At 54.0% G+C, this 12,885-nt stretch overlaps 1 protein-coding gene across 3 annotated transcripts in view; it reads left to right on the plus strand.

The window, feature by feature from the left end:
- MRAS (muscle RAS oncogene homolog) overlaps nucleotides 1–12,885 on the plus strand; it is a 57,924-nt gene continuing 45,039 nt past the window's right edge. For 2 of the 3 annotated variants that reach the window (XR_003003885.1, XM_024750758.1), the window contains exon 1: nucleotides 1–63. The gene's annotated coding sequence lies outside the window, so the exon portion shown is untranslated. Of the gene's footprint in view, nucleotides 64–192; nucleotides 307–12,885 lie in introns of those variants that run through there. The other variant, XM_024750759.1, reaches the window with a different exon arrangement.

Here is a 12,885-nt window from a genome sequence, read left to right on the forward strand (position 1 = left end):
CTCGCCGGTGCGGGCATGGAGGAGGCGGCCTGAGGCTGGAGCCGAGCCGGGCTGGAGCGCGCGGTGAGCGGTCGGGGCAGGCTGGGAAGGGAGGGCACCCGGCCGGGCGCTTTGTTCCGGGGGGGAGGTGTGGCCGCCCCGGGCCCGGCCGCGCTCGCCACAGGCGGACAACGCTCAGGGGCTGGCGGAGAGTGGCCTTTTGCCCCCACGGCAGGCTCCAGCGTGACGGTGTGCGATCGAGAAGTCGGAGACGATCGAGACCCCAGTGAGAAGGGCCTGCCCACCGCACAGAAAGCCCCTTTCATGGTAACCGCCCTTGGGTTCCTTGTCTGCCCTGGCGAGAACGCGCGGGGAGGTGGGCGGCGGGACTCGGGTGGATGGAGGCGGAGTGGGGGGATCTTTCCCCTTTTAAAATGGCGTTAACGAGGGCAGGGATCGGCCGAGGGAGTTGTCAGGTTCATCTGAAAGATAAAAAGCAGGCTGCTTCATAAACCTTTCCTGCGCCGGGGGCTTGGGTCTCTGGTCACAGCCAGGGCCCGGCTCATTCATTGACGGGAGCTGCAGGGGCGCCCACCGAGTGTAGGGCACAGTGCCAGTTACCGCGCCGCGAGGAAGGTAGGGGTGCAAACAGAGCGACAGCCCAGCGTGGTCGGTACTGGGATGAGGGAAGCACGGGGGCTGTGGGAGCAGACAGCGTGGAAGGGCAGGGAAGGCCTCCTAGGGGAGGTGATGCCTGGCGGGAGCGTGGGCACTGGACACCAATTAGACTTTGTGGCTGGAACTGAGGTCTGTGCAGGCCAGGGCCAGAGCCGAGGCTGGAGAGGTGGAGAAGGGCCACTTCATCCCGGCCCTGAGCCCCGGAGCTCTGGGATTGCCCCTCCTCCTCCCACCAGCGCCTACTCCGAGCAACCCTCCTTGGGCTTGAATGGTTCTTGCCCCTTAGGACTCACACTCTATCCTGGACCTGACCAGAGAGGGTGACTGACAAGGCTCGAAATTGTGGCCTCAAAAGAGTGACCTCCCCGGCAGCAGGAATGATAAGGAAATCTGACTTAAAAGCCCTGAAGCTCCGCTGTAATAATAGCTACCAGCAGGGCTGACACAGACCAGGCACTTGGCGTGGATATGCTTGCTCATCATTTGACAAGACTCCTGCAGAAGGGTTTTATTATTACCCCCATATGCAATGGGGAACAGGGGCTAGAAAGAGTAACGTGCGCAAGATCATATCTAGGGTCCGTGATGTAGACCCCGCAGCCCCTCAGGCCCCTCTTGTGAGGGTCTGGCTGACCTTTCCTGAAGGCTCCAGGTGCAGCTTGTGTTAGGCTTTGGCTCTATTGCCTTTCACTGGTTGGGTGAAGTGTGGGGTGGCGAGCTGCTGGTATTAATAACTGACACGTGTCAGGGGCTTTGCAGTGAACAAAGCACTTTCACCAAGACAGTTCTTAAGAGTTTCTCCTACTTTTCTTCCCAGGAAAGAAACTTGAGCTGGCTAACATTTTTGTAAGTCTCCTAATTTCCTGTAAATCGCATGTCCCTGCTGACTGGGGCTGAAAATGTTCCATGAAAACATTCATGGTTTTGACCCCCAGTCTGTTCTCACTCCCAGCCAATTAGCTTTTCTGTCTGTGGTTTAAGGTGTAGTTTGTCCTTTCTCTGCTAGGTCAGGAAGGTTGGAGCTTTAATGCTCTGGGGTTTTCGAGGCGCAGAGTCTGCCAGCCTCTTTGGGGGTGCGGGTGGAGGTTGCGTAAGCCGGGTGCTCTAATAGAAACTGCCCCCCGCCTCAACATTTCCTTATGGGGGGGGGCAGTGTGGCCCTCTGCTGAACCCTGGTGGGTCAGTGACAGTCTTCCAGGGCTGCCAGCTCTGTTTGTATTTGCCACTACTTATGTTTTCACCTACCTAAGACATCTTTGTGACAGGTATAACTTTTATTAGCTCTAACCACAGGTATTCCACACTTTCAGTTGATCTGAGCTTCTTATAGAGAGGCAAGTCCATTATCCCTAGGGTTGGTTCCTGAGCTTGAGTGATCACCTGGAACCAGGGAGGACTTCTGGGCTCTGATGGACTGAACTAGCTCCTGGGGTGCCTGGTCCTAACATCAGCCTGATTCACATGGTGACCAGCCTGCTGCATCAAGTGACTTCTTGGGGAAACGTGACCTCCATTTTATATTTCACATCTGGTGTCATCATTGTCTACCAATGAAGTGCCCCCATATGGAGTGTGCCTCCCTGCAAGCGATTGAAAACATACCTGCTCATGAGCATCACGTAGTTTGCACAAACCATGCACATGTGAACTAATTGGGAACACGTTCTTGTGCAAAGCTGGGATGTTCTCAAGTGTCCAAAGAGTGTGCATTGAGTTCCAGAGGCTCTGTACTTACCTGGCCGGGGGCAGGTATCTGGCTGGCTAGGAGGTAAAGTTACCTTTGTCTGGGGATGGGAAAAAGGAAGGAACTGGGTGAGCTCCCTGTGCCCGGGGCATCTGGCAGCTATGCATGGTCTAGAGGCTGAGCAGAGAGGTCGAGCTTTGAGAGGAATTTTGTTGGTGGACTCTGAGGCCTTGCCACCCCTCACAGTCTTGGGTGATGCCACTGGGCCCTGTGGTACTGGATCAGTGCGGGTGCTTTTGACTGCAAATAACGTAACCCAAGTCATAGTGGATTAAGGAGAGCTTAGATCTCCCAAAGATGTTCTCAGCTTTTGTGAAGTCTCTGGACACAGGGATGGGATATTAGTGCCACTTCCAGCAAGTTCTTGCACGGGACAGGCAACCAAGAGGGCTGAGTGTTCAGAGCAATGATTTTTACCTTCTTGGGCCACTGCCTCTTTAACATGCCAGTGAGAAGCCCAAAGAAAAGTTCCTTGGATGTATGAAGTTGGGCATTCAGTTTGGGAGATTTGTGGATCTCTGAAAATGAGCCCTGGATCCCAGGGTAGATCCCTTGCTTCACTACTGTTCACTGAGGACCTACCCTGGGGCTCTGCCCTCCCAGCCAGGCCAGCAGGCTGTCGTGGTAGAGCCGGTGTCAAGAGTGGAAGTAGAGCGGGACGGGTGTCAGTTCTCAGCTTGTGGGTGGAAATCCATGCAATCAGCTAGTGGGTCTGTCTTGTGGAACTCTGACTGAGAGGGCAGTGCCGCCACCTCCTACTTCAGACAGCAGAGGACGTTGTCGAGGCCGAAGTGACAGCCATACTGCACTCCTTGGTGTCTGCCATGCATCCCTTGGTGCCCATCCCCAGTCTTCTAGGTTGCATTCCTGCTGCACATAATGAGGCTGGTCCGCCTGTTCTGAGATTCCCCTGGCCTTCTTCCACTGAGCCCCACCACTGAGCCAAGGGCCTGTAGCCCTTTAGCATGATCCATGGCAGCTTTCTGCAGCCATCCCCCTTGTAGGGGTCATGAAGTAGCAGTGTGTATTTAGCTTTTTAATGTCGCTATCATTGTCCTTTAGTATTTTTAAAATTAATTATATTTATTTATTCTTGGCTACGTTGGGTCTTCATTGCTGTGCGCGGGCTTTCTCTAGTTGTGGCGAGCGGAGGCTACTCTTCGTTGCGGTGCGCGGGCTTCTCATTGTGGTGGCTTCTCTTGTTGCGGAACATGGGCTCTAGGCGTGTGGACTTCAGTACTTGTGGCTCATGGGCTCTAGAGCGCAGGCTCAGTAGTTGTGGCTCACGGGCTTAGTTGCTCCGCGGCATGTGAGATCTTCCCGGACCAGGGCTCGAACCCGTGTCCCCTGCATTGGCAGGTGGATTCTTAACCACTGCGCCACCAGGGAAGCCCTCCTTTAGTATTTCTGATAGCTTTACTCGGTGGGACCTGTTGATGGCCAGATGGCCAAATGACAGTGTGGGTCATCATTGGTTGTGAAATGACATTCTGGGTCTCAGAGAGGCATATTTTCATCTACGGAGCCTGGCATCTGGCCACCTAAATGGATAAAACATCGTGATTTGGATCTGGGTTGTGTTGCTAATGAGAGTTTGGACGGTACCAGGAAGGGATTTGGCTGTGCAGTAGAAGGAGGGAGGGGGTATGGAGAGTTCAGCGCTGTGATTCAGGTCCTCTGTGACCGTTGACAGGGCCTTGGGAGAGTCCTGTACTGCAGGGGCCCAGGCTCTGTCTGCGACTTCTCTGCCCCGCCCTCAGGGTTGTCATGGGGATTAGATGAAACACACAGATGAGAACATGCTTGGGAGACCAGAAAGGGCATTATCAGTATTCAAGCGGCCTTCAGATAACAGAATCATAGACCCAGAAGGGGCCCCTGGAGCATATTTAGTCTCAATTCAGACCCAGGAGAGCACATTTCTCATAGTGATGAGGTAGATGGTTTTAGGTGGGACACATTTTAATAGTTATAAATATATGTCTATATACACACACTTACTTATGTGTACTATAAAAATACAGGTATGACATCAAACCCTTTTTTTTTTTTTTACTGGCTATTTTACTCAGATTAAGGCTGAGTAAGAATTTTAAGTTAAAAAGTATGGTGATTTTAAGGTAAAGATTAAACCAGTAATAGTTCAGTAGTAGACAAATACAGCCCAAATGGGAAAGTGACCCCTTGAGTAGAGGCTGGGAAACTTTCAACAGGGGGTCCCTCCGGTGCAGCCTGTGAGGGGCGGGTCTTAGCTGGACGCTTTCAGAGGCAGGGTGCTTGACGCCCCTTAAATCAGTTTACCCCATTTGGGGATTCACTTATCCTGGCAAAGTGCTTTTCTTTCTCCCTTTAACCTGTCCCGCTGGATCTGTGCCACGTGAACCTTGACAATCGTGCTTTTCTCCGGCACAAGCAGCCTGTGCTTTCTCCAACTGCTCCTCAGATGGCATGGCTTAAAGACGGCCTCTCTGGAGGTCTACCCTCTCTCCGCTCCCTCCTTCCCATCTCTTCCTTCCCTTCCTTCAGTGAAGACTTGTGGGCTGGGCTGGGGTACATGCTCCGCATTGGCCATCTCTAAGCCTCACAACAGTTTTGCTGTTAGCCTCTCACAGATGTGGAAATGGGGGCTCAGGGTGGTTAAGTAGGCATCCCCACGGCCATGGCCTGAGGAGCAGAGTCTGGAAGGAGTCTCACCAAGGTCTTTCTGGTCCTTGAGCTCCGTCTGTTACTCAGTGCCACTCCCAGGACTGATGACTTTGGCCATTTGATGACACGCCCCTTCTCTCCTGGTGCTCATGGGACATGGGACATGGCCCACAGGGTTCTGGCCATATATAATCAGTGCTGCAGTGGACCGAAGGCCTCGTGAGGAGAGGGGACAGAGCAGTTCATGCACAGCGACGCTGTGAAGCAGCAGAAGCCACGGAGGTGCAGGCGTGGCTGGTTGGCAAGAAAGGCAGAGGGAGCCTAGATGGAAGTGGTTTTCCCTGACTCTCATTAATCTCACTGTCAACCAGGAACCCCTCCATCATTTGTGCACTTGGTATATTTCTTAATTTTCAAAAATATAAAAAGATGAAGGATAATATATAACAAGCACCATGTCCCCGTTACCCCAGATGAGCAGATGCGACCGTTTTGCCTGCACCTGATCCCTTTGGCAGGGCTTCAGCGCATCCTTGGTCAGGAGGCCTGGCTGGCTGGGCCTGCCCTCAGCCTCCGGCTGGCTTTTAGAGCCTCGCTCCCAAGATTCCATGTCTTGGCTCTTTTACCTCCACGTCCCCAGCGAATTCACTGAAAATGCCACCTGGGTCTCCATCAAGGTTGTCGATAGATCCTTTTGCTGCCTGAACTCACCCCGGGGAGGAATGAGTGTGCATCTCGGGATTTAACCTTTTTCAAAAAGTTCCTCTATCCGAATACATACTTGCCTTGACCACTGTGGCTTCAGGCCAGGCTGTGGAGCATCATTTAGTCAGAGCTGCCCAAAGCGAACTGTAATTTAAATGGTAAATGTATTTATTTGGAAAAGAGAGAAGAAAACCCCATGATTTTCTTTTTATCATTAGATGACAGCGATTTGTTAAGCTGCTCATCGTCAACAATCTTGAGCAAAATACATTTCTGGTCTAAAGTGCAGGACTGCTTTACAGGAAAGAAGACCAGCATGCAATGTAGTACCTTTGTAACCCCTAACATGGCCTTGCCAGCTCTCCCTTTCCTCGGCTCTCACAGAAAGATGATGTCCCAGGTGTGTGGTCCCAGGTCCTCCCCTCTGCCAGGCTCTCCAGCTGCAGAGGGGGAAGCTCTCCTTGACGACAGGAGACAGGAGAAGGCTTCTCCCCCAGCTGTTCGCAGCCTCCTGCAACCCGCCCCGCCCCTGCCTGACTCCACTCCCGGGCTGGAGCCTGACATGGCCCATTTGCAGGTAGCTTGGGCTTGACTTAGGACAGTTAGCAAAGCACCACTTTTAAAGCTGTGCAGAAAAGATGAAAAACCTTCTGGAAAAGCCTTGCATACCCAGGCAGATTCCATTTTCAAGGAGTCAAGGGGTTCAAACTGGGGACAGAGATGTGGACGAGTTTCATAATAGAACACGGAGATCTGAGGCGGTCCCCGAGTTTTCTTTACTAAGTGGTGAGAATGAGTTGAAATGTTTTCCGTTCCTGAGTTGCCAACAAAGGATAACACTGCCTGCGCCCTTTCCCCTGACTCCATGGAGATGCTGCAAAAGCCAGCAAAGGCTGGGACCCCAAAGACCTCAGAAGGACCTGCTTTGTTGGGGTTTGTCTTGCAGTAGAAGCGGTCAGAGACTGTACCAATGAAGGCAATTAATCATATTCTAAAGTCAATACCTATTGGTTTATGCAAAAATACACATACATGTTATGTTGACGGCCTACTTTTTAAAGAAAAGCTTTGGTTTAAAAAGAATCTGCTATACACACTGTGCGTTAGGCCGTCCCTAGTATCCTAACTACCCAGATTAAAAGTAAAAATATTTGTCGGCATGTGGTGCTGTGTGGAGATTGCTGAAGATGTGCTGGAGTTGGGGAGGCCCACTCTCCACTTAGGGCTGACTATTTTTGGGGGGGCCTGGGGACAGGTTCTTGCCTCCCCAAAGCATATTATATATTCACTTCGAGAGCAAAATTCATTTTAACTCAGTTCCAGTTTTTCTTCTTTTTAGCCTTTAGAACTTTAACACACCTTCTTGAAAATTCCCCCTTTTAGATGACCACCAGATTCACCCCTTTATATTTTAAATCCACTGGGAATGGAGGTCCCCAGGAAGAGGCGGAGGCAAATGCATCTTTCTTGGCGAGTACCATTCTCTCACAAGGAGGCTCAGCAGCCCCAAAATAGCATCTATCATGTTCTTCTTTCAATGCCTGCTTTATTGTAACTGGAGATGATGGAAAAGGGTGGAGCCACGGTCCCAAAGCCTTGGGGGCATATATTAAATACTAACTTGTAGGAGATATGTCTTCTTGGTGGTCGCTCCACACCCACATTCCTCAGGTTGAGGTTCCCCGGGCGACAGAGTCAAAAAGGCCTAGCACTCCCCATACGCTCTGCACACCCATTCTCTTCCCGCAAAGGAAGTCAGGCCCTGGAGGCCTACTGGCGCTCCCAGGAGCTAAGGTCAGCTGGCATCAGAGCCTTCCAGGCCACCCCACTCAGTGACCCCTGGCCCTGCCTGCCCGCAGTGGCCCCAGTCCACTTATCTGGGGCTGGGTGGGTGTTTCCTGCATGTTTGAGATTTTAAGCAGGAAATCAAAATAAAGAAACAAAGCCTTTGTTTTACTTCTGGGCTCAAACTGGGGATGGCTGGAGGGATGGAAAAGGGGAGTGAGAGCAGGTCACTTAGCACTTCCACCAAATAACCATTCTAATAAAGCACTCAACAGGGGCTGTTTTCTCCTTAGGGCTGGTGTGTGTGGATAGCAAAGCTGGGTGGAGGCTGGGAGAGCCTCTGTGTGGAAGGAGGAAGGAGAGGGCCCCAGGCAGGGTCTGGCACCACCAGCGATTGGCACCCAGAGGGGCTTCGGAAACTCAGTCCTCCCTCCCTTCCTCAGAAGACCCACAGGAGAGTGGGAAGGGGCCTGGGCTGCAGGCCAGAGGGCCCCCCTGCTGAGTCTCTGCCCCCTACCTGTCCTCTGTGTGACCTTGGGCAAGTCCCCATCTGCCGTGGGCCTCCTTAGCGGTGTCTGTAATAGGGACAGTGCTGCTGTCACATATGTCTCAGGCATCCCCACCCACCTTTCTCCTCTAGCCCGGTCATGCGGGGCCAGGCCCTCATCCCACATATGTGGAAATGGAGAGGTGCTCGCCCCAATAGATCTTCATTCTTCCCCAAAGATTTTCTCCCTGTGCAAGTTTTCTGAGTGTATCATTTATTTTTCTTTGAAGATTACGCAGTCGTTGATGGAAACCGTCCCCATCTGCAGTGTTTCTGGGGATTGCAGGGTGGGGACCATGCCAGCAGGCCATCTGAGCTCCGGGGTCAGCTGCCACACTTTGCGTGGGTACCATAGGCGTGGCTTCCTCATTCCCTAAGCCCCGCTGAGCCACGGCTATTGTACGTAACAGGCTGTCACCAAGGGCCTCTGAGAAAGGGGGCTGCCCGTAGCTTAGAACGGGGCAGAAGTTAAAACTGAGCGTCAGACACCCTTCCCTTGCCTGCTCACACCCTTGGAGACTTTCTCCCCGGCTCTCTGTCTCCTCAAGCCTAGTTGACTGCCATTTTCCAGGGACCAATTTTTCTGGGCACTTTCCCCCAGAACTTCTGAAAACTCCCAATTTCCATTACTTTTGACTATAGAGGAGTAAAGACACGGAGACGAAGCTGGGAGCCTGCCCTTTTACTCCTGAAAAGAGCCAACAAAGAGCTTGTCTGAGCAAGAGGCATGCACCCCAGACCTACACCGTGACCTTCTGCAGGAACCACAGCAGGAGCTGTGGGGTTGTTACTGTCACTGTTCCAAGCCAGGTCAGAGTCTTAAGTCAGGCTTTCCCAATGACCAGAGCAAACTCAAGTGTTAATCTTTTTTCCTCTGTGTTAGGACAGTGTTCAGAGTGGCTGTGAGGATTAGAGCTGATGCGAATCAGGATATTTATTGAGCATCTTCCTGGTGTCAGGCGTGCGCTGGGCTCCAGAGATACAGTGGAGAATAAAACGGAGGATGGGCCCTGCCCTCCTGGAGCTGACAGTCTGGTGGGGAAGACACATTGCATCATAAACAATTAGGCAACTGAGTGCAGCATGCAAAGTGCTGTCAAGACAGACAGCTGGGTGTCTTGGGAGCTAGAGCAGGGACCTCACCTAGTCTGAGGTGCTGGTCAGGGAAGTGTGGCATGCGGTCAGGACCAGATAAACAGGCATTCTCATGATCGGCCCTGGCCACAGCACTGGGCCTGATTCCACCTCCGGCTGATTGCTGCTACCCATTCACCAAGGATAGTTTTGCACGGAGAGGTTTATACGTAATTTGTCCGAGGTCACACAGCTAGTAAGTGGCACAACCAGGATTCAAAACTGGGTCCATTGGATTCATTTCCACGCTCCTGACATCTGCTCTGCCTCCAGCTTTACCCTACTTGGGCTCGTCCCCCCTCCCCCCCACCGCCCGATGGGATGTAGCTCCACAGTTTCTCCTTTCTCTGCACCCCGGAAACAAGCCAGCACGGACTGTGGGTGGTGATCATTCCTCAGATTGTCCCGGAATAGAATGTGCTTCCTTGCTGAACCCTGGGGTGGCCCAGCGGCAGGAGCAGTGACCCTTCATCCCGCCGGGTGGCTGAGGTCTCCCTGTAGAGGAGGCTGTGCTGTGCGCCTCGCGGGCTGAAGGTGGTGATTCAAAAGCAGCCGCTTCCTTCCCCTCCTGCCCCGGTCCTGAGTGCTCTGGGGCAGCCTGGAAAGCAGCCTCGTGTGGCCCCAGGAACCCTTCTGCGCAATTTGGTGGAGGGGATGTTGGAGAGAGTTCCCACAACGTGAGGATGATGAGGACGACGACGATGATGACAGTAATAGTAACACTTTCCGTGCCAGGCGCTGTTGTAAGCACTTGCGTGTATTGGCTCAGTCTGTCCCCAGAAAAACGCTGTGAGGTGAGGACGTAGATAACAGATGAGGAAATGGAGGTGCACACCCGGGTTGAGTGATTTGCCTGACGTCACATTCCCAGCAGAGGGGCAAATGCTTTGATTCATGACTTCTTATAAAAGTGCTGTATATAGAAAAAAGAGAGGTGGGTGGCCGGTCCCCTGGCCAATGGTGGCTTCTAGATGTCTCCTGCCCCTTGGGAACGGAGTAGGTCTGCCCACTCTGCCCTTTGCCCCCTCTGCATCCGGGACTCGCTGTCTGGCCTGGCCAGGCTGGGTAGGAGGGCAGGAAAGATGCAGCCACTCTATAGGGTTTGGGGAGAGAGATGTGAATAGTGGCCTCCTGCCCTTCCGGAGTTTGGCAGGGTCCCTGAGAAGACATCCCTCCCCACCTCCAGCCTGGTTCAAGCCTCCACAACAAGGCGGCTGGACCCTCCCACCCTGGTCCTGCTTCCCTGGACTTTCCCTTTGCTGAGGAAAACCCCACACCTCCCCGGCCGCTCATTGCGCCTCGTGTTCAGGAAGTTTCCCTTTTGTTTTTCTCCAGCCCTTTTCTCTGCAGTCTGCTTACTCGTTTCGAATGGGGATTGGGTCACCTCTCCTCACCTCAGGGAAGGGCCTAGATCCTGTTTCTTTCTCATTTTGGGTCGAACATAAAATTTTTCACATTTTTCATTTATGATGTTTAACCTTTTGAATACAAACGATGGAAACAAATCAAAGCAGCGGTCATTTTTGAATGTGCCTTTCTGCCCTCTTCCTCCGAGGGCTCTGCCGTGCTCCTGGGGTGGCTGTGTGCTCTCCCCCAGCTAAAGACGGCTAGACCGGAAAGTTTCCAGGCTGAGTAAGCCCTGCAGCTGCTCCGCAGTGTCACTGCCACTTCCTTTAACCTCACACCTCTTTGCGGCCGAAGCTAGGCCAGGCCAAGGCAGTGCCAAGAGTCGTCTGCCTTGGAGTGGCCACACCACTCAATGCTGGCATGCTCGAGGTGGCAGGGTAGAAGCAGGTGCCCTTATGGGCTGCCCGCCCCCCACCCCAAAGGGAGGTGATTTATTTGGCTTATATAATGTGTAAAACTTTTTAATTGGTAGCCAACATGTAAAAAATCATTTTCACATAAAAATTCAGATTTCTGGCTACGCTTTAAAAATTTTGACTGTCTGGAAGCCCCGTTGCAGAAATGCTTCTGTCATGGCGGTCAGGTGGTGGAAGGTACCAGTGGCCTCCTGTTTACCACAGGCCCCACTGCTCCCTATTGCCTGTCCCTGTCCCCTTCTCTCATTTATCGACCTGGCCTCTGCCTACACATGAGTTTGGGGTGTCCGTTTGTCTCCTGAGTCCCTCTTTCTGCTAGTGTAGGGTGAAGCAGTTGAGATAGTGGGTCAGGTAGGATGCGGGGGGCTGGAGTTTAACCATTCAGCCCTGGCAAGAAGCATCCATCTCATAGGCAGGGGGTTGCTGACACAAAGGGAGGCCTGCCCCCGGCATCCAGGCCTTCCCTTTGCTGTCTGTCACCACCCCTGCCCTTCTCCTGGGCCACTTACCTGCCGGGCTGGTGTGAAGCCATAGGTTCCATGAGGCAGCAGCTCTGGGCTGGGACAGCGCTGAGGGACAGCCTGTGAAGCTGTGCTCCGGTTGCCTCCACTCGGGAGAAAGACAGTATGAGAACCTCTGCCTTGATGCCACCAGGGAGTTCTGGGGACGGGGTGTGGCATCCCCAGCCCGAAGGCAGGGATGGTCAGGGAGCTGGGCCCTGGGGGCTACAGGGGGCTCAGTGCTTGGGAGTGTGGCTGACAGGGAAGGACCCCCTTACGGTCACCCACTCCTCCTCTGGGCTGGTGCCCTTGTGTGTCCAGTGGGACTGCTCACATGGTATCTCCCTTGTGAGGGCCACCACCCCACTTCTCTGTGTGGCTCACAGCACTTCAGCCTACCTGCCACCCAAGCAGAATCCCAGCCAACTCCCAGGGTCACCCCTGCATTTGGGGAATGCAGACAGCAGACACCGGAAGCATTTCTGTGCAGAAAGCTGTGCCAGGGCTCCAGGGTGACCCCGAGATAAGGAAAATGAAGCCCAGCCTGTAGCCCCCAGCCCCACCCCCGCAGGGGAAACGTGACAGTAAAACAACTCCCAGCTCCTAGATTTGAAGGGAGAAGAGGCAGCGTGGCCGTGTGGCTGAGCTGGGAGCTCGCGGTCACTTGCAGGTGGCGATGCGTGGCATGGACAGCCATGGAACCTCGGGGACCTCAGGGGCTAAACAGAGCCTTCTCCACGAGGTGGCCATGATGAGTCAGCGGAATAGTGGCTGCAAAGCACTGTTGCTGCCACCTGCCACCTGGTGGCACTTCGTAGACTCAGGCAAGGCGGCTCAGTGGAAGGAGGTCTGGGGAGCGGGAGAGGCGGGGAATGAAGGGGTGGCTTCGGGAGCCTGGGGCGCAGGGCGGCCGTGCCTCCTAGAGGGAGTGTTTTCACAGGCCGGGGAGAGTGAAGAGGCAGTGCGGGCAGACAGCATTCCCTGGCCGACTCCGTGAGGCGCTACGAATTGGGCACCGGCCCTGCCCCCAAGGACGCTGTACTAGGAATCAGTGGGAGAGAGGCTCTGGGCTCCCGGGACGTGATGCCGGGCAGCTCAGGGAGGGCCCGTGGGGAGAGCTTCAGGCTCCGGGGCGGTTTCCAGGAGGAGCACTGCGCCCGGGCTTGGTTGAGGGGTGGCTGCGCTGGAGTGGCGGGAGGGCGGCACCAGTGAGGGGGACCCAGGCAGAGGGCAGAGCCAGCCACGGAGGGAGATGTGCCACGAGGTCTTGGCCTGGGATTTGAGGTAAAGGGATGTTGGAGCTGGCGGGGGAGGCCGAGGAGAGAGGGGCGGGGCAGGCTGGCG

This window comes from Neophocaena asiaeorientalis, unplaced genomic scaffold, assembly GCF_003031525.2.
Source record: "Neophocaena asiaeorientalis asiaeorientalis breed wild unplaced genomic scaffold, Neophocaena_asiaeorientalis_V1.1 scaffold276, whole genome shotgun sequence".
NCBI classification, from domain to species: Eukaryota; Metazoa; Chordata; class Mammalia; order Artiodactyla; family Phocoenidae; genus Neophocaena; species Neophocaena asiaeorientalis.